This window comes from Sylvia atricapilla, chromosome 1 (genome assembly GCF_009819655.1).
Source record: "Sylvia atricapilla isolate bSylAtr1 chromosome 1, bSylAtr1.pri, whole genome shotgun sequence".
In the NCBI taxonomy this organism is placed as follows: domain Eukaryota; kingdom Metazoa; phylum Chordata; class Aves; order Passeriformes; family Sylviidae; genus Sylvia; species Sylvia atricapilla.
In genome coordinates, this window is record NC_089140.1 from 142,961,999 (window position 1) to 142,981,670 (window position 19,672).

The 19,672-nt window shown below is 45.1% G+C and overlaps 1 long non-coding RNA gene across 1 annotated transcript in view; it reads left to right on the plus strand.

Moving 5' to 3' along the window:
• The first annotated feature begins 12,660 nt into the window (after nucleotides 1-12,660).
• LOC136372867 (uncharacterized) overlaps nucleotides 12,661-19,672 on the plus strand; it is a 34,883-nt gene continuing 27,871 nt past the window's right edge. The window contains exon 1 of the long non-coding RNA XR_010745540.1: nucleotides 12,661-12,846. This is a non-coding gene — a long non-coding RNA (uncharacterized lncRNA). The remainder of the gene's footprint in view (nucleotides 12,847-19,672) is intronic.

Here is a 19,672-nt window from a genome sequence, read left to right on the forward strand (position 1 = left end):
CAGTGTTTTCGAGCTCTTCTGTAATCAGCTGTCGTTTCAGGATCTGGGCATATTGGACCTCAGGGAGTATGGATTGAAACTTAAACAAACAGTGATTCTTCTATAAATATTTAGCTCACGCTGTTTAGGAGCTGCTGGGAGTTGGAGACAAAAAATAGTTTAAAGTTCATGACTGTCTGGAAAAGCTATTGGAGGAAGGCACTTGGTCACCAGATTGCCTGGCATGTAGGTTTTGAATAGCTAATCCTCTTTTTTTTTTCCTGAGGAAGAGGATGTGTTTAAGCATTCTTTGGAGAGGCATAAGGTTGCATTTTTCTGGTCCTTACATGGCTGCACTGGGGACTCAGATCAAAGGGATTTTCTTCAAGAGAAAACCTGGTACACAGTAAATGGATGGTGCACCCTACCCATACACACCTTTGCAAATTTGGATTGGTCATCTGAAGTTCACACTCCCATCTGCATGGGAGAGGGGGATGTGTCTCCAAGTGTGTGCTTTTATCTGGCCACCTTGATACCAGGACAGAGGTTTGTGCATGGGCCAGCTGCTGCTGAAGGAGGTGGGGTCCCTGATGGGGTTTGTGTAGACAGCACTGATCTTGGGCTGCCACATTGTTCCTGCTCTTGCAGAAACGTTGATAGTGAGGTAGACCTATCTCTGACAGCCTTTTTTGTCTCTTTAATATGGAGATAATACACTTTTTTCACTTTGCAGAGCTCTGTAAAGAATAGGGAAAAATGAAATGTGCTGATAAGGAAAGGCATTGGTAGCTGAGACAGGCTTTGAATAAACAGGGAACTTCACCATGCTCAAGTCTGGGATTATTGATTAAAAAGAAGAGAAAATAATTGATTATTTTCTCTGTCCCTCTGTCTTGCTCTCTCTGTGTTGCTCTTCTAACACAAAGTACTTGCAGTTGAACTAGATGATGGTTTTAGGTCCCTTCCAACTGTCCTTATCCTATCTTATCCTATCCCCTCCCATCCCACCCAACTATTATAACAGTAAACACCAAATGCTTGCCATGCCCTGTGAAACATTTTACAACTGTTTCCACTGCCCTTGCCCGTGATTACAGCATCCTGGGTCTTTCTGTACCAGAATGATTGGTGTGCCCTGTCCTTGTGGTCAACTGCTTTGCCTGGAAGATTAATGGCAGAGGAGAAAATGTGAGGGAAGGACATGCAAGAAAAACGTAAATTTCTCATTTGTCAGGTTGTTGAAATTACTTTTGAGGTTTGAGAGAAAATGTCAGTATTTGAGTTGGAGGTGGTGACAAGCTTGATGGTTTTTCTCGTTCAATAGTTTCTTTTACTGCCCTTCCTAATTTAAAATAAGGTGTTTAAATTATTAATGTTTTAGCACTGAAGCAGAGGGATTCCAAAGCCTTTGGCAAATGTCTGCTAAAGCATCTATCTTAAAAAAGAGCTTAATGTTTTTTTCTGACTCCATCTTTGACAGAAGCTCCCCTTCTGTGAGAAGCACTGAATCTACAGAGGTGGACAAAGAACTTGATTTATGTAGAAGATAATTTTCTCTAGTGTGTTTGGCCAGAAAACATAAAGATGATAATGATTTTTATTTTTTGGCATAGTGTTTGGAGATCTCTATTTCTGCCTGTGGCTGAAGCAACACTATGCCATGGGTGAGTGCCAGCATACTGTCCATGATGCCCAAGTGCTGCCTGTGAGAGATGGGTACCCTTGTCTTCTCTTTCTGGCTGCAAGATCCTGGAGATGAGAGGCAGCCGAGGCTTCAGACACTCTCACCAAAGCTGTAGTTAGGGCTCAGGCCTCCTATTAGATTTACCACACATTTTCCTCCCTATTCCATTTAGGTATTTGTCCTGATTTTGTACCAAATCTCTTTCTTGCTACTTGAACTGAAGAATAAAGTATTATAACTCTGGCTTGGGGCAACTGTCCAAGGGATATATTGGGATACACTTGGCCTTTGAAAACAAGGACTTCAGTCTCCAGCCCTGTCAGTCCTTCTGGCTCCTGGAAGTTTTTCTTCCAAATGGTTATTTCAAACCTCAGAGAAGAAGTTTGTGTTTTTTCAGAGCTATGATTAATACCATTTTTACGCTTCATTGCAAAATGCCACACAATGAATGAGACCAGCAGGGTGGTGGTTTATGGGTGGGAGGAAAAAAAAAAATCAAACAAACACTTTTAAATGCTGTTTTGGAAGACTGATGTGTGTGTGCATGTTTTATAATCTGCTGTGAACTGTGTGGTTATGTTCCTATTAAAAAGAAAAGGGGCAAAAAAGGCTTAAACCTCATCTATGGAAAGAATGTCAGAAATAGCTGAGAAACTGAATAATTACAGTCTTTTTTGTGGGTCAGTGAAAGCGAAGGATTGCAATGCAGTTGCCTTTGCAATTAAAAAGTCACAGGATGGTTGAAGCTGGAAGTGACCTGTGCAGATGGTATGTTGCCCAGGACCGTGTCCAGATGGCTTTTGCAGATCTCCACAGACGGAGACTCCACAATCTTCCTGAACAAGCTTGGTCACCCTCGCAGTAAGATGAGGCACAGTGCATGGTATTTCAGCACATTGGCCATAGGTTCCTGCTCGTTACTGTTGCAGTCTGCAAAGCTTGTGGCCCTGTGTGGTGCTGGGACAGAATGTGTTGAGCAATGGGGAACCTGGGCTGCAGCTGAACCGAGCAGTGTCTTGGGCTTGGCAGTGTTTGGTTGGGGCTTGGGGGAGTTGGGCTTGGCATAAGATGCCAGAAATGGTCCCTTCAGTGCTTCAGTGGTGTGCAGGGAGTCCTGCTGCCAGATGGCTGGGTCTGAGAGCTTGTGATTTCTCTGATTTGGTTTTGAGGCCATGCTTATAGCTGACCGTCCAGCCAGGTCTGCTATTTTTTCTTCCCTTACCTTGACATTGTGTACCTATTCCCTGGTGAGTCACTTTGCCACAGGAATCTGGGACTCATTTATCAGCATAAAATGAGGCTAATTACACCTTTGAAGTGTTCAGCATCAGTGGTGCTGCAGCACCAGGTGCTTCCCCAGAAAACTCTGTATTAGTGGCAAACCCTGGGGAAAAGAGGCCCAGAGGTTTCTTGTGGCTGTGCACCTATTGTGCCCCCATCTTGGGGACAAAGAGGATGCTAGTGCATGTGGGAGGTCCCCTAACCCCCTACAGAGACATTGGGGTCAGCACAGGTTTGCTTCTTGGAGGCTTCATGTGCATCTCTCACACATGGAAAACAAGCAAAGCCTAAGACTACACTCAGCCTTGACTTGGTCTCTAGTGTTTCCTCCAGTCTTCCATCCGTGGAGAACAGTAGCCCTTGTTTGCCCTGGATGCATTTTTTTTTTTTCTTTAAGCGTGTTCTTTTCATCTTGTTTTTGTTGCTGATAAGTGATGGGAATAGCAGCAGTGAGATGATGACTCCCAGTGAACACTCCCACTGTCCACAGACTTGTCCCATATAGCCCTTCTGCCAGTGATGGGTACTTTCTCATTAAAAATAGACCACAGACAATGCCACTTCCTGAGGACTGTGATTTATCATTTAATAACAAGTGGTTATTCATTTCCTTCAGAAAACTTTCTGGAAGTGTTATTTTTCTTTTTCCCCTTGCCTCCTTTTTTTTAATTTCCTTCAAAACCCTTCATTACCCATAAGAGCCACAGTGTCTGTTAAATGAAGTGTTCCCTTTTCAAGTGGAAATCATATTTATGATTTAAAGTCAATGAAAATAACAACTCTTAGCCCATTGGGCATTAGCTTTTCTTTGTAAGTGCCTGCAGCCCTGAAGTCTTAGCTCAGCCACGGGAAATAGCAACAGAGAGCTGGGTAGGTAAGACTTGAAAAACTGTGACGCTGATCCTAAATGGGGAATGGATGATTTGCTTGACTTCCAGCCCTTAGCTGTGATACCTCCTGGTGTGCCAAGTTCTCCTGAAAGATGGAGAGCCTACAGAACTGTTAGACAGTCTCATACCAAGTCTGGTATTTCAGTGGCTTTACCGAAGAAGTGCAGAAAGCTGTAGAGTAGTTCTTGAGGAAATCTCAACAGCTCAGTAAACAAACTTGGGAAATGTACTGAAGATGAAATCATTGTAAGTTGGTACTTAAGCTAAAAGAAATAGCTCTCTGTTGGATCAGGAAGTCATTTTCAGGGTCAGTAGAAGATGGGATGGTAGACTACAGATGATACAGAAGACAAAATGCAACCAGGGACATTGCAGGTACTTCAGGTCATAACATCTTCTCTTACAGTTCCCTTAATGAGCTGCAAGAGTAGTTTAAAGATAAGAAAAATAAATTCAATAATGACAAGTGCAAAGCAGCACTCTTGGAAAATGTATGCACGTACCCAAAATGAGCAATAACTCTCAAAATGAGCAGGTTAACTGCAGAAAGGGATCTGTGAGCTGCAGTGAATCACAAGCCGGTTGCGAATTGCAGTCAGATGCTGTTACAAGACAGGTAGATCTTGAATAGCCCAGACAAAAATGGCAAAGGTAATAATTCCAGCTCTTCAATCTTTGTTGCCCTATAAAACCCTGTTTGAAACATAACATCCAGTCTCAGCCCCTCTATTTTAAATATGAAAGCAGGCGGCTTGGGAAGATGAAGCTTCTGTTTGGGAAAATTTACTTACGAGGAATAGCTGGAAAATTTGCATACGTTAAACCTAGGGGGAAAAAAAACCCCAACAGCCCACAGGTGTCAGGCTGTGGTTTGGTGGTATGCTGTCTTCAGCAGTAGTTTTGGAGCTAAGTATCTCTGCTCTCCTGTGCTGCAGCTCATTGTGTGGTCAGTTGTGTAGACACAACTTGTGTCCACTCTGTGAACTGGGACAAGGAACTTCTCTTAAGTGTAGAAAAAGATGAAGTGTCTCCAAATTTATTTCAAAGTATGGCCACACAGACAACAGATGGCATGTAGGAGGGCAAGGAGAGAAACTGGAGATTTTGAGCACCTGGTAGAGTTGAGACTTGAAGGGAAGACAGCAGATTCGAGACAGTCGGGAAGGTGGTGTGAAGAGTGCAGCACACAATGTTTCCCCATGTCTGAAGACAAGAATAGACAAAACTTGCAGACAGGGAATTCCTTCTCTGGGCACAGTCTTCCAGTGCATCGTCTCCGTCACGCCTGGTAGCAGGGGGTTGGCTGGCATTTCTCAAAGTCTAGGTTCCAGCTCCTGGTGGTGGTGGAGGAGAATGAGTGATGCTGGAGCTGACCCAAAAAGCATTAGAAACCTCTTTGTTAGCAGCACAGCAGCCCTTCCCGGGTCGTGGGGCAAGTGGTGCTCATCGCTGGGAACTGCAGCTGGGTCCCGCTTGCTCTTGGCAGGGCTGTGCCGGTGTTGCCTTGGAGAGCAGCACAAAGACAAGCCAAGAGAGGGTTCAGGGCTTGGTGGCTGTTTGACTTCCCTCCTGGCCCGGCATTTCTACACTCCTTGCATCCAGATTTTGGCATGGCTTCTGACCCTGTCAGTCCTGCTGAGGCTGAGTATCTCAACGCCTCCTGATGTTCTGAATCCAAATTTCTGTCATTACTGCATTGCACTTGGCTTTTTGGCTCTTGGGAGTAGTTTGGTTGACCACAAATTGGTCACTCTGTGCTGTGATGTAAGCTGATGATTTCCTCCACTGTGGATTCTAAACCAAATACCCCTGCAACTGCTGCCTGACGGGGATGTTACTGGGCTGGTGTTTGCAGCTGATGGGAATGTGCTGAAACTGTGCAAGCCTTAGTGATTCAAGCTGATACTTGGGTTTATGATTAAATACTAAATGCCTGGTCTGTTCTGTCCAACCAGCTCTACCCCTAGGGAAAAAAGGGGATTTACTGCAAGAAGAAAGGATATTCTGGTATTGGTTGGTTGATAATGAGTACACAGAGCATCAAAGCTGAAACAGTATGTGCTGGGTTTTGAAATCACTGGAGGATATAGAAGTGCCTTGAAGAGGGAGATCATAGGTAGGCAGACCTACAGGACATGCCTGGTTGATTTTTTGTAGGCTGCAGAGCTTTCCTCTGTGTTTTGCAGGGTTCCCTTGCCTTGCTGCATCTATGCACAGCTCAAAGCACAGTGTCTGTGTCCACGATCTTGGAAGATAGAGATGTGAGTCTTGCTGGGAAGATCTAGGCTTCAGTTTCAGTGTTGTAAATGCTAAAATTCCCCTGGAAATAAAAGAAAGCATACCATGTTTGCTTGTGATGTGTTTGACATGTTGGTGCTGAATCTGACTGGTGCTGATCTCGATTGCTTAAAAAATAAAAGAATCATGATAATTTGTCTTAAAAGGGTACAGAGAAAGTGAAGAGAGCAAGTAATCTACTAATCATTGCCTTTTCCAGGCTGACAGGCTGGGGCTTACTCTGGAAAGAAGTCAAATCCCCAGACAGTTCCATATAATGTCACCAGATGAAGGAGTGGCCACCACATGAAGCTTACTGATGGCAGGGCTGGTGTGGCAGGACTGCTGATAGTGGAGCTGCAGACCTCTTCAGCAGGGTCAGCAAAGTTGTAGTGGCACCTCAGGGGATATGTCTTTGGACACACAGAAAATCCATTTTTTGCAAAACACAGTTGGTAGTCTGGGTGTTGCTGAGGGCTCCAAACTGCATTCCTGAAACCCCAGGGTGCTGTACAGGTGACGGATGGGCATCAACTCTAAATGAGGAAGTGCAGAGTGTCTAGCAACTGCTGGACTTCAGAGGACAGGGTAAAAGGTAGGACTGCAATGACACTGGCAAAATGATGGTTAAAGTGTTTTTAAGGACAAACTAATAACAACTAACTTTTTTTCCCCCTCTTTTGCAGTCCCTTTTCAAGGAACAGATCTGTTATGTTAATAACAGTGAATGTGAATATAAATATGAATATGAATATAGTTATGTGTAAGGATGAAATCTTGGTTTTGGTGACTTCACAGGATTAGTACTTCATGCAAAGAGATGTTCTTGGAAGCCAATCTGGAACTATAGTCATGGTAGGAGGAGTAGGATGCAGGTCTGAGTGGGACTTGTCTGATAGCCACAGGAAATGTTTAGTGTTGTTTTTTCCTTGATGCATTTATTCCAGGGCTGTCGGTACTGCTGGGCATTCCGAGCAGGTGGCTACCAAACAGCATTTGTGACCAGGTGGGTCATCCGTCCTCTGGTCAGTTTTCCTGTAAGAGCATCTCTCAGGAGGATGGTACCTGCAGAGAGCTGTGGGGCATCTTCCTGGGGTGGATGCTGATGTGTGCTGACCTGCCCAGCTTTGCTTTCACCTGCTCATCTTCCCACGTGCTTGCTCAGGGTGCTGAAAGCAGGGAACCTCAACAGCCACTGAATGGTGACAGAACACACATAGCCCTCCACCCTAGCTCTTTTCCCCCATCATTGTCCCCAGTTTTCTATTCACCTCCCTCCAGCTCTGTGGCTGGGGGCTACAGTGACCACAGTGAAGCCTTGCCCTGGCATCTTCCTCCTCCACTCCTCTATCCTGCCTTTCCCTTCCTCTCTGGCTGCTGGGTTGCTCTAAGCAACTTTGGCTCCTGTCCCAGGAACAGTCTCTGAACACACATAGACCAGGAAGGCTAAAATAACACTTTAAAATTGTTAAATAAATAGCGATAGAGTTCTGCTTAAATGGGAAACGCAGCTTAATTTGTTAAAGGCTTTTTGTCCTCCCTTGGACAGGGATTCGGCTGGGCGTGTGTGTGTGTGAGAAGCATTTCTTGTAGTTTGTAAGCTGCATCTCATGGCCCCAAGTGGGCAGAGAGGGTTATGTGAGTCTGAGTTACTAAACACTTACAGTAAAAGTGTAGTCATCCTGAACCTCAGCCAAAGAACTGGAGGTTTTGTAAGGCTGCCTTTTTTTTTTTTTTCTCTCTCTTTTTTTTTTTTTTTCCTCCACATTTTCCCTTCTCTCCCTGCAGGATGCTGCTGCGTCACTTGCATTCTTCACCCCAGCTCAGCAGTAACTCTTTCCAGACTACCAGCGGCAGTCCAGGCACTTACATCCTGCTCCTTTCCCTCTCCAAGAGCTTTGTGCATAAGGCAAGTGCATTCCCTCTCCCTCAGCAGAGGAGCTGCTGCCAGCTCAGAGGTGCCCATCTTTCTGAAACGTGAAAAACACTAATTTCTCTCTCACATCTTTTCAAAACTGGAACAAAAATAGAATAGCAGTTACTGCTGTGAGAGAGTGAGAATGGGAGGCTCTGGATGAGCGTTTGTAAAATTTCCAGGGGAAATGGATGCCGGCAGAGGCTCTGCTGAGTGGGAGTGGGTGTACCAAAATGTATGTGTCAGGATGAGAAATGCATTTCTTGGGAAGAACATGGAGAACTGGCTGCTTCCCAGCACACAGCTCCCTGCTGGGGCTCGTCCTGTGGGAGCTCTTTGCATTTATTTTTTTTTAACACATGGACTATCCCCAGTCCACTCTTCTGAGTAGAAACTAATCTGTGTTTTGGGAGAGAGTTGTTTCTTATTAACTGTCTGAATGAGGAAAAAATAACCTCCACTCCCTGTAGTGGGAATTGCACGAGTCAAAATTTTACATTCCCTTCTCCACGCTCCCAATTCACTTCTGAAAGGATGAGTTGTGGGTCAGAGAGGGGCTGTGCCCTCCTGCCACACCTGCTGTGAGAGCTGCCAGGTCTGGCTGTCTGTCTGAATGTGTGATGAGAGCAGAGTAAAACTGCATTCATGGCCTGAGCAGGGATACCCAAAATTAACATCAAAAGGAAAGGAGGGACTGGTCCAAATACAGCCTGCAAACCTTTAATTCTGTATGACAGTGATACCCTGAGCCAGGTAATCTCCAGCATCAGTGTTGCTGCAGTGATGGAAGCAGCTGATTCTGTGGGAAGACGAAGGTTTGATGGAAGGTATAATAATCTATCTTAGATGTTTTAAATTTCCCTTTTCATGCCAAACGTAAGGAGCAGAGTTTCCTCCACTTTGAACAGGTCTTTTTATGTTCTCTTTTTATAATTGGGTAGAACAAAATGATGTTTCTTCAGTATATAAAATTAATCTGGCAGCTGGTTTTGTACTTCAGCCTCCCAAAGAAACAAGCAAGCATAAAGCAAGAAGATACACTGCCTACTAAGATGTCCCACTTATTAAAAAACCCACAATAAAATCCTCTGTGAACATCCTGTTTCAACTCTGCAATAAAACTCACTGGTCAATTAATGGTGGATCTCCTGTTCCCATGGAGAAAGGCAGTTGCAGACTTAAGAGGTTGCTGTGGGAAAGGGGAAAAAATAAAATTAAAAAGATCCAGTCTTGGTCTTGCAAACAAAGGTTGCCTTGGATTGCAGTCACATGTTGCAGTTCAGCTGATCTCGCTCATGCCAAAAGGGGAAAGATTTCTAGTACTTGCCTGAGCCCCACTGAACTGGTTTAGGGAATTAATTAGAAGAAAGTTACTCACCTTTTGTGTTTTTTCCTATGTAGTTTCCCCTTAGACTCAACTGCCCTGCCTTGGCACATTAGGTTGGGGGGGGCAGGGGCAGCTGGGACAGGATACGTAGCCGCTGTGATTTAAAATTACACCACTGGCAAATGTCTTCTGGCTTTTCCCAGTTGAGGAAGAAGTCTCTAGGTACCCAAACCTGGGATACCACTGAGCTTTGTAAATCATACCCAATAGCTGAGTTCCATTAGCAATATTGGGGCAGAAGAACCTGGAAGAACATTTTGGGGTCAATTGCAATTCCCTGGCACATCAGATGAACTAACAAGCTGGTGTTGGTAGAAACCTGGCCATGCATTTATCTGAATTCAGTAGATAGTTTTGGGAAGGTCAAGCTCCTTCCCTATGGTGCACCACTCGGTGCCATGGGGTTCAGAAGACCTTCATATGGCTGGACATCATGTGAAATTACACAGAATCCACGGTTTAGGCTTCACAGAGTTGATAGTTAGGTGTGCATAACATGGCTTTTTGGGGCAAAGCCAACATAACAGGTTTATCTCTCCTTCTGGGTGGTTTACTCAGGCCTTAGGGCTCACTTCTGATCTTCTGTATAAGGTCCTTGGATTTCAGAGGGTCAGAGGATATTTTGGCTGAAGGGTATGATCTCATCAGAGCCAGGTATTGAAAAACTTCCCAGGATTTTGTCACTTGCCCATGTGTGCTGTGTCTGGCTGTGTCTACAGACCTGCTGGGCTGGCAGATACCAGGAACACCACTGTCCAGCTCAATCCAGGCTCTTGCATTCTTGGTACCATGCTGTGTATCTTTATTTATTGTGGGGAGAAAAAAAATCTAGTGCTTGTTAGATCCCCAGACCTGTTTGTTTTTAATAGGTTGGTGGTTATTTCCCTTTTTTTTTTTTTTTTTTTCTTTTTCTTTTTTTTTTTCCCCTAAACCTGAAACATTAGGATTAGGGCTGCTGAATAAAAATAAGGAGTGAAAAACCAAGTATATTTATATAGTTTAATTTTACAGGGAAAAGGCAGGTCTCTGCTTCTTGGGTGAGGTGGTATGAAACACTTGCCTCATCCCAAATTTCCTGTGCTTCCTGGTGGCTTCGAGGTCCTTGTTTGCAGCATCCCATGGCAGAGATAAAAAAGTTTTGGTGTATGTTCCCTTCGGGGCAATGTGGATTTCTCCTCAAAAACCTCAATTCTGGCGACCGGTTTTATAAATGCCTAAAAAATGAGGCTTGTACCTTATCTCTTGAGAGATCGTTGATGGATCCATTTCTCAGAAAGATATTTTATTCAGTCCTTTAATGCCACGCCACTCCCTTCATTCAGATGCCTGGAGTCTTTTATCACGTCTCCTCTTACTCATTGCTTAGCCAGGTTGGGCATATTTAGTTCTTTTAATCTTTCCTGCACCTCAGCTGTCTTTAATCATCCTTCTTGATGTCAGAACGTTTGATGCCCACTTCTACGGGAAACAAGCCTAGGTTGGTTTTTTTTTATGCATGTGTATTGCTTGGGAAATGTCTCCGGCCGTTTGCCCAGGCTGATGCCTGGATTCCTCAAAAGCTCCCTCGAATGTTTCTGGATGCTGAGGAAAATTTCTGGCTCACCATGTACACCACCGGACTTGGCACCCACTGGGATTAATTAAAATGTTTTTTTGTTGGGTGTGGTCGGCAACACATTTACCCCCCCAGATGTTCCATGGATTGTGTTTCCAGGGGTGGATTTCTCTGGGCATTTGCAGAGGGATGCAGGTGCTGATAGTGTTAGTGGAGAACAGGCCCAGAAAGGTTACTGTAACCTGCTTTTCCTTCCTGTACCTGCCAGCAACAAGGAGAGAGAGGTTTAATTACCTCCTACGATGTCAAAAGCAAAGCCTGATGGTAACTGTTTATGGGTGCCTGTGCTGCAGGTCAGGCTAGTGCTTCTAGGTGCTGACCCCTTCCTGCTGCAGGTATTGATGCTGTCTTTCCTGAGTAGTTCATCTATTTTGCACCCAAAAATAGTCGTTCACAGCTTCTTAAATCAATTTGAAGGTGAGGATTGCTGCTAGCTGGTACCAGGCTGAGAGCACTACATCCCTTCAGGGCAGGATCTTCAAACTCACTATCTGAAGCTGATGTGTGGAGGTGTCCAGAATTCCCTCCATATACCTCCTGGATACCTGCTGTTCCAGTGGGATCTGTTTCCTAAAGCCTGACTCAATATATTTTCTTAAAATAGGCAAGCTCAGGTGCTGACTGGAAGGGGTTAAGGCACCGATCTCCGGGTTTGCTGGGTCTAGGCCATTGCTGTGCAGCCAGGGGTGACTTCCCCGACATGGACTTTGAATTACAGAGCACTTGGCAGGAGTTAAAGAAGGCCAGAAGCCGGCGGGTCCCTCCTCCACCTCCCATTACGAGGGAATGCTTCTCATACTCTCCCAAATTTAGCAGTGTAAATGTGGCTCGGTTAAAGTAGGCTGTGTGAGGAGGAGATTCTGATGGTGATAAAAGTCCCCTTCCCCCTCTGCCACACACTCACACTGCCAGCAGCCTGTGCTGTTTGGTAGAAAGCTGTTTGTTATATGGCTGTGTGATTTGTGGCTGTGCCAACAGGGGCTCTGTGGCCTGAGGAGAGGATGGGGATCTGGATGGTGGGAGAAAACAGTCTACAGGGACCATCACCCAGCAGAGCGCTGAGAACCTGAACAACAGCCTGATGTCCACCTGGCTTGTCCTGTGTGATCCTTGGGCTGTAACGAGAGGGGTCATCAATGTGTGGAGGTCACCACATGGAAAAGCCCATGTCCTCTCCACGATGACACCGGCCTACTCTGGGTCATGAAACAGGAGTCTGCTGCCTCCTTTTCCTCACAGCTCTGGGCCACCCAGGCTCCCTGGCACTCCTGTCTGTGTTTCTTCCCATTACTCCTTAGGAGTGTTTGAGGGATTGCTCTAGAGCTGGCAGTGAACATCTCAGGAGGAGCTTGACATACATTTTATGCCCCGTTGCTGGGTCATTGTGGGAGTCCAGTGTGGGACAGGCTGTAGGGCTCCATTATTGATGCCTGAACTTTGGTGGCTGCAGAGGAATGTGCTGCTGCTTCAGCCACTTGCATGGAGCCCCATCCTTTCACTAATTTATATATTTATATATATGTATGTATATATTTAAATAGGTAATATATATTAAATAGATATATAAATATTCAAATGCATACATAAGCTGCAATTTATATAAGCTGTAATTTATATATAACTGGTTTCCATTGCAACCTTATGTTGAACAATTAAGGAAATTGAAGGTTTTTGTTTGGAGGGAGGGGACAAGATTGAGCTTGCTGACATTTCTTTTGTTGTAATGTCATATAGGTCTCGGTTGACTGCAGAAAGGAGAAGGGAGGAGTGTGTCAAAGGGAGGTCAGATCCTGACAGGGTTTCCTGAGAAATGAGGTGAGTGGTGATCTCTTTCAGTGCTCATAAGCCTGGAGATAGAAGCCCTCCTGGTCTTCTCTGCACCTTTTGTGTGAGACCTCTTCTGCTGATCCTCCAGATTTCCTTTTCGTATGGGTTTTGCTGTGTTTTGCCTCTTCAGGGCTGATAGGACTGTAGTCTCCTGTTGTGCTTGGGAGTCTCAGAAGGGCTGGAGACTATCTGGAATATGCTGAGGTTTGTGCATCACACAGACCTTATTTCTGGCTGTATTTGGGCTTTGCAGCCGGGGACTTTACTCCTCTGGGTTTAGAGAACTCTGCTGCAATAACTGCTACTGATCCTGGCCCCCCCAGCCTCCTTTTACAGTCGCTGTAGGGAAATGGATATTTTTAGGAAGTGCCTGACCCTGACCTGCTGTAGGCATCTGAATGGATCGAATAATTCCCTACAATACCTGTTTCTCTGCACTGTCAGCACAGCTGGGGCAGCTTGTTTGGTTGTAGGGTCTGCAAGGCATGTGTAATGTCTGTACCCTGTGTAGGAGGACTGGAGCTCAGGGTGCTTGCTTTGTGGTTTCAGGTGTCCAAAGCCACTACATGAAAGCTTGGCCTCTCCTAAGCTGCCTTTAAATTTTCTTCAAGGTTTGGACACAGCTTAAATCTGTGAGCCACTTGTCTGAGCCTGCTCTCAGCATTTATACACCCTGACTGGCAGCATTTGTACATTCCTGAAGGATAGGGTATGATTGCTGAGGAGGTTTCAGTCCAACTGGGTCATCTCACACTGGCTGTTGCAGCCCCAGTGAGAATCAGCAAGATGATTCCAGCCTCAGGAGTTTATTCCAGCCCCAGGAGCCGCTGCACTCAGACCCGGTGAGGCTGCTTGGGCTGCACTGTAACCTCCTGGGAACCAGCCCTGGAGCTGCTCTGCTCTTTGGCTTTTTGAGTGATGTGGCTTGTGGCTTTTCAGCCACAGGAAGGTTTGGAACAATACTTGCCATCTCCCCATGGGAACTTGACACCTGTAGAGGGAGCTTCCACGTCCTGGTACCTTGGCTAAGGTGCAGATTCCCCCAGGTATGGTTCTGTGATGAACTGGGGCCATGACACTGCATGTCAGCTCTCTGTTGGTTAGAATCTCCATCCAGAGCTTTTGTGTACATCACTGCTTCTCTCAGCCACAGACATCTGCCTGACTTTGCTATGTCACTTTCTCTGCTTCCCCTCCTAGTTCTTTAAGAGATAGAAATGTTTTCTGCTTGTGTTTGCAGAGTGCTCAGCCTGTGCTCATCCCTACTGCAGTGAGGATAAATCTCGATGCTGGTTGAAATTTAGATGTACAAGGTATTGTGCCTAAGCAGAGGTAGCTCTGGAAGATTTTTTTGTATGCTTCTGCTAATGCCCTCAATATGTTTGTTCTCTGAGGGCAGTCTGTTCAGAAATAGGGATTGATAATGATGGTCCATCATCAAGATTGTCATCTTTAAGTCAAAGAACAAATATAATTTGCTGTAGTACAGCACTCTTGTTTAGTTGTAAGCAGGCAAAGGAAATGTGTGTTATTCTTCATTTATTTAATGTTTTCTCTGCAATTTACTGTTAGCTTTTCTGTATTACTAATAATTGGAGTGTTTTCACTGCTATCCCGGAGAGAGGAATCTTCTTTTTATAGCAAGGGAAGCTGTCACAGTGAAATGATGAGGGCACTGCCCTTCGCCTGAGCCTGACACACACATCTCCTGCCTTCTGTCTGCCTGCCTTGGGGACCAGCAGACGTTGCAGACACTCAGGGTGCCCCCTTGTATTTGGTGCTTGCTTCTGCCACTGGTCTCTTTGCTCTGAGTCTGTGCCTCGATTCTCCATCCAGAGAGCAGGAATAAACTGATTCTTTGGAGTTGCCAGGAGAATTAATGTTAAGGATGAGCAATTTAATGGGAGATACAAGGGCTGTATCTAAGAAGGAGGGATGCTTTTTGCAGTATCAGTGATTCCCAGGGAACATCCTCATTTTTACTTGGCTGCTGGACATCTCTCTAGATTTTTCACAATTAGGTTCACTCCATCTGGGTTTTTTCCTCCATCACTCTGTTTTTTTGAAGCGTTTTTGTGCTGGGCTGACACTGTGGATATCAGCAAGGATATTTAGGGCTCAGGGATGCAAAGCCAGGAAGCTGGTGGCCTGGTGTGAAGCTCTCTGCTTTCTCTGAGTTTAGGGTTTCCTTGATCTGGGCTGCACTGGGATTCTGGGACATGGTAAGCAGGAGAATGTTGTCATCTCCATCTTGACCAATATGAAATGAGCAGCCTCCCTGAAGTGAGGAGGATTTTGCAAGCCTCAGTGACATCAGTTAAGTACGCGGAAGGGGTGTGAATTGGGGGTGGGTGGAGAAGGAGGTTTCTTGTGTGTTTCCCGGCAGCTAAAAACAGGTGTTCAGTCAACTGAGAGTTGCCCTAAAGGCAGAGAATAAGGATGCAAATCATCTGTGAAACATAAAAGGAACCATCTGAATGCCCCTTTTCTTGGTTTACCTCCACCTTGGGTAATTTGCATGACACAAGTTGATCAACCCTGAGAAAAAGCAGTTCGGTCCAACAGAAGATAACGTCGTCAAACCTAATGACCTTGCAAAGAGGTGAAAAAAGTCAAGCCCAGAGGCCAGGAGATACAGAGAGAAAAGGGTGGGCTCTGCACTCTTGGTGGGGAGGTGGGTCCCCTGGTTGGCACTTGTGAAGTCCCTGCTTCCTCCAGGTTTCACAGGAGCCCAGCTAAGTCCATACACCCAGTCCGGTGTGTGGATTGCAGCTGTAACCCTCCTTGGTGGAGGCAGTGTGAGAACATTGGGTGAGAAGAGCCCACGGAGCTTTTGCCCGAACAGGCACCACATGAGACTGGTTGGTTTAAACCCACCTGGAATGCCTTTTGGGCCGTGCTTTGCCTCATGTTTGATGCAGCAGCAATACATGAATTCAGCCAGTTGCTGCAGCTCAAGGGGTGGCTGCTCAAGTGGGGACAATGCCTTACCTTGAAACTGGTGTTGATTTAGGAGCCTCCGTGGCCAGCCTGGTGATGCTGAGTGCAGGTGGAGCAGTGCTGAGCTGGTGCTCTGCTCATCGTGCCCCGATTCTGCCTCAGTCGAGTTCTACACCCAGCCTGGGTTTACACCCTACCAGAGCTTTTAACAGAGTTAATATTTTTGCTGTGACTTGGACCTGCACATGTGTCTGTTGGGTGTTGTCAGCTCAGCTGTAGCCGCAGATGGCTGGTCTTCTCTCACCTGTGCTCTCCTGTCCTGCAGCTGACCTGCGTCGTTTCATTGATAGTTTCACTAATTTGCCCGGTGTTAATGAGTTTTTCCCCAGCTCCTATTCCCCCGCTTCCCCAAATCCAATTGTGAGGATTAATTGCTTATTTATTTTGTGGACTGCACCTCCCTCTTTCTTGATTTCACTTGATTATGTGCAGGATGTGGTGATAAAAATCTGTTTGAGCTGTGTCTCCTGTTTCAGACATTTTTGCTTCTTTAAAGTAGCTTCATGGGGTAATGAGTGTGTACAGGGTGCTTGGATAGGGAGGTGGGGAGGGAGCAGCAGGCTGGGCAGCCTTGTGCTCTCTGTATGCTCCATTCTTGCACCCAGGTGTTTGAACAAAGGTTTTGAGGTGTTATATCCTCACAGAACCATTGTTATAAATCTGGGGCGGGGGGGAAAATTGTGACATTGTTCCATCTGATCTCTGCTCAGCTACTTGCAGACTTCTCTTTTCAGCAGCAGCTCCCGGGGTTGTCTGGGCCAGCTAGCAGCTTGACACCTTCAGTGGTGACATGTCTGTGTCTAGAGAGAGCATGGCATCTCTGGATCTGTGCAGTCTCCTTTGAAAAACTGCATGATGTGTATGGCTGTATGGTCCCTCCCAGCCTTACCCATTCTGTCTTTCTGTGCAATTCTCTGTGTTCATGGAGGGCATCCAGTTGCATATATTTAGTTGGACCAGGTGTTTTCTGTTTTTTTTTTTTTTTTTTTTTTTTTTTTTAGGTTTTGCATCAATGGTTTGTTTGGCCCTGGTGTTTCCCCCTAAAGTTAACGGTGTCTATGAGTGATTTACTCACATGCATGAAAAAGCTGCTCTCAGAAGTGGTTTGTATTGTCTGTATTTTTATCTTGAATGTCTGATCTGCAGCATGTCCTGCAGAGTTGGCTCCTTTGGGGAGATGTTGTCCTTGTGTGTGTATGCTTTAATAAATTTGACCCCTTTGAAGAAAACAGTGTTCATTTTCTGGATTACGAAGCCATGTATTGAAAACCAGTACGGAGTAAAGGGGGCTGAGGTCAAGAAGGGTTAGTTATGATGACTGGGGTGTATTCTGCTAACATCCCAGTGCCCCAGGGGTAATGCTTCTTACAGAGCTGTAACCCTGAGTCATAAGTGCCTGCCCCAGTGCGACTTCCAGCCAAAGCAGTGCCACATTAGAGAAGCCAAGAGGCGTGAGGGGTCCACACTGATGGGGCTGCTGGGTATGTGATGCCGTTATACCCCTGTGGAAAAGGGAATTAAAAATTGGGCAGGAAAACACAGGGGTCCAAACTGCCAAATGGCTGCATGTGTTTGGTTTGCTATTTTTTCTTTCTCTTTTGTTTGGGTCTGTTTGCCTGACTTTGTCAACTGGATCCCTCCACAAAAAAAGGACTTCAGAGGTCTTTAACAGCAATAAAGGGAGCTCATCTGTGGAGGAAAGGGTTTCCCTTGCTGGGCCAAGCAGACAGCTGCTGACTTGGGATGAGATGGGTGGTGGTTTTCCATCTTGTCTTTCCTTGTGGTCATGACAGGGAGAGCTGATGTTCTAATTGAGAATGTGTAGTGACATGCCAGGAATACATCCTTGCTGGATTGCATTCTTCTGTGGGAAGGCATAAGCTATACATTGTGATGGGGATTAACTCATTAGACCTTACTGTATTGATAGTGCTTTACAAATGATCTTTTCCTGGGAAGATTTCCTGGCTGGGCGTAGTCCCAAAGAGCATGATTTGGATGGTTCTGACTCTCTTATATCATTCCCAATGCCTTGGTGTTTTGGATGAACATCTGAGGCTGCAGCCCCTTTCCACGTGCTCTGCTGTGATGGTGCCACTGGTGTGGACAGTTGAGCAGGTGGGAAGTGACAGAAAGGGCATTCCTTGTGTTTGATTGCTGGCAAATCTCACACCCCATAGCTTATCCATGAAGAAATGAGTCGATGATGGAGGAAAATGGATAATTTTGTTGAGTTGAATTTTCATATTTCTTTAACAGTTATGCTAAAAAAACCCCAACCAACCAACAACAACAAAAAAACACCCTCTAAAAAGCTTAATGTTTCTTGGGATTAATTTTTGTATGTTTTCTGAGAGCACAAATAAAGGCTATAAAAGCAGTTTCATTTTCCAAAAGGAGAAAGAGCTCAAACCTGAGTGTGAAACATCCTGGTATTGCAGCATACTTCCCAAGTGACCTTGGGCAGGTCAGACAGCTAGACTAGAAATGTTTGAATGGGCATCCAAAATGCTGACCCACTTGTACATATTGTACCAGCATTACTGTGCCAGTCTGAACTGCTGTTTGGTGAACTTCACAGCTCCTGAATAGCTGTAGTTTGGAGTCAGGTGAGGTTGGGTGTGAAATTAAAAAAAAAAGAAAAAAAAAATAGTTATCCAGTGTAAACATCACTTAAATTCTGTGGGAAGAGTGGGAACAAATAATGCTTTGGACCAGGATCCTCTATGGTCATGGAAAATTTCTGAACATTTGGCTTATATTAGATGCCTAATTTCCAGACAGCTAAAATTAGGGAGATAGCTGTCCCAACTTGTTTCTTGATGTTTCTGTTGCTTGTGTGTAAAATGAGCTTAGTATTAAGTCCTTGTTTCCCTGAAACAGAGAATAAATATAAAACTTGGAGCTGTTTCCTGGCTACAGCAGCAAATGGATGCTTGTGTTTGGGATAACAGCCTGATCTTGGCGACAGGTAGCATCTTTGATACTGCCAGCATGCTGGGAGTTAATGAATGTGCTTGTATTTCTCTTGATGAGCTGACGTGTTAAGGCTTTAAAATCAATTTTACTGCTGCACACCACCGCAAACCTTTTTATTTAAGATGTTCATTTCATGAAGTTCAATAGCACCCATGTTGGACTGAATTCCAAATCTCCAGGAGAGTTTAGGACAATTTTGCTTGAGGTTTCTATTGTGGTTGCTTGCAGGAGAAAAAAAACAGGGTAAAGTAACCAAGGTCAGCACCTCACTTCAAGCTGCCAGTAGAACTCCTCCAGAGTTACCCTCTGCCTGCAATTCATCCCTCATGCCTATAACCAAATAATCCAGTAAAACAGTGTCAAAAGGAGGGAAAGTTAGGAAAATTTTTTGGTGTAAGTTGGGCTGGGTAAATGATACTTAGAGCTGTGTTGGCACCTTGAGTACAGATTTCTCCTCAGAAAGTGCTGAGGAGTTATTTTACCCAAGGTATTGCATTGAAGTGCTGATGTCCATAAAGGGTGGAGTTGAACATGTGTCTTCAAATGCACAGTGGTTGCCCCCATCTCGGTAAGAGGTCTTAATTTTTGAATGCTGTGATTCTGATTACATTTTGCACTTTATATTGATCAATATATGTAGTGCCTTTGTTTGAATTTAATGAAATCTTGTTGAGTATTATAATGGGCTTTATTACAGATCAGTACTATGTTGCATTTATTAGTTTTTCCATTCTAGAGGATCTGTTAAGTCATCCCAGGGTTGATTCCTAACCTTAGCATGCTCATCTGCCCCCTTCAATGCCCTTGGACACATTATCCAATTGTGGTAAAAGCT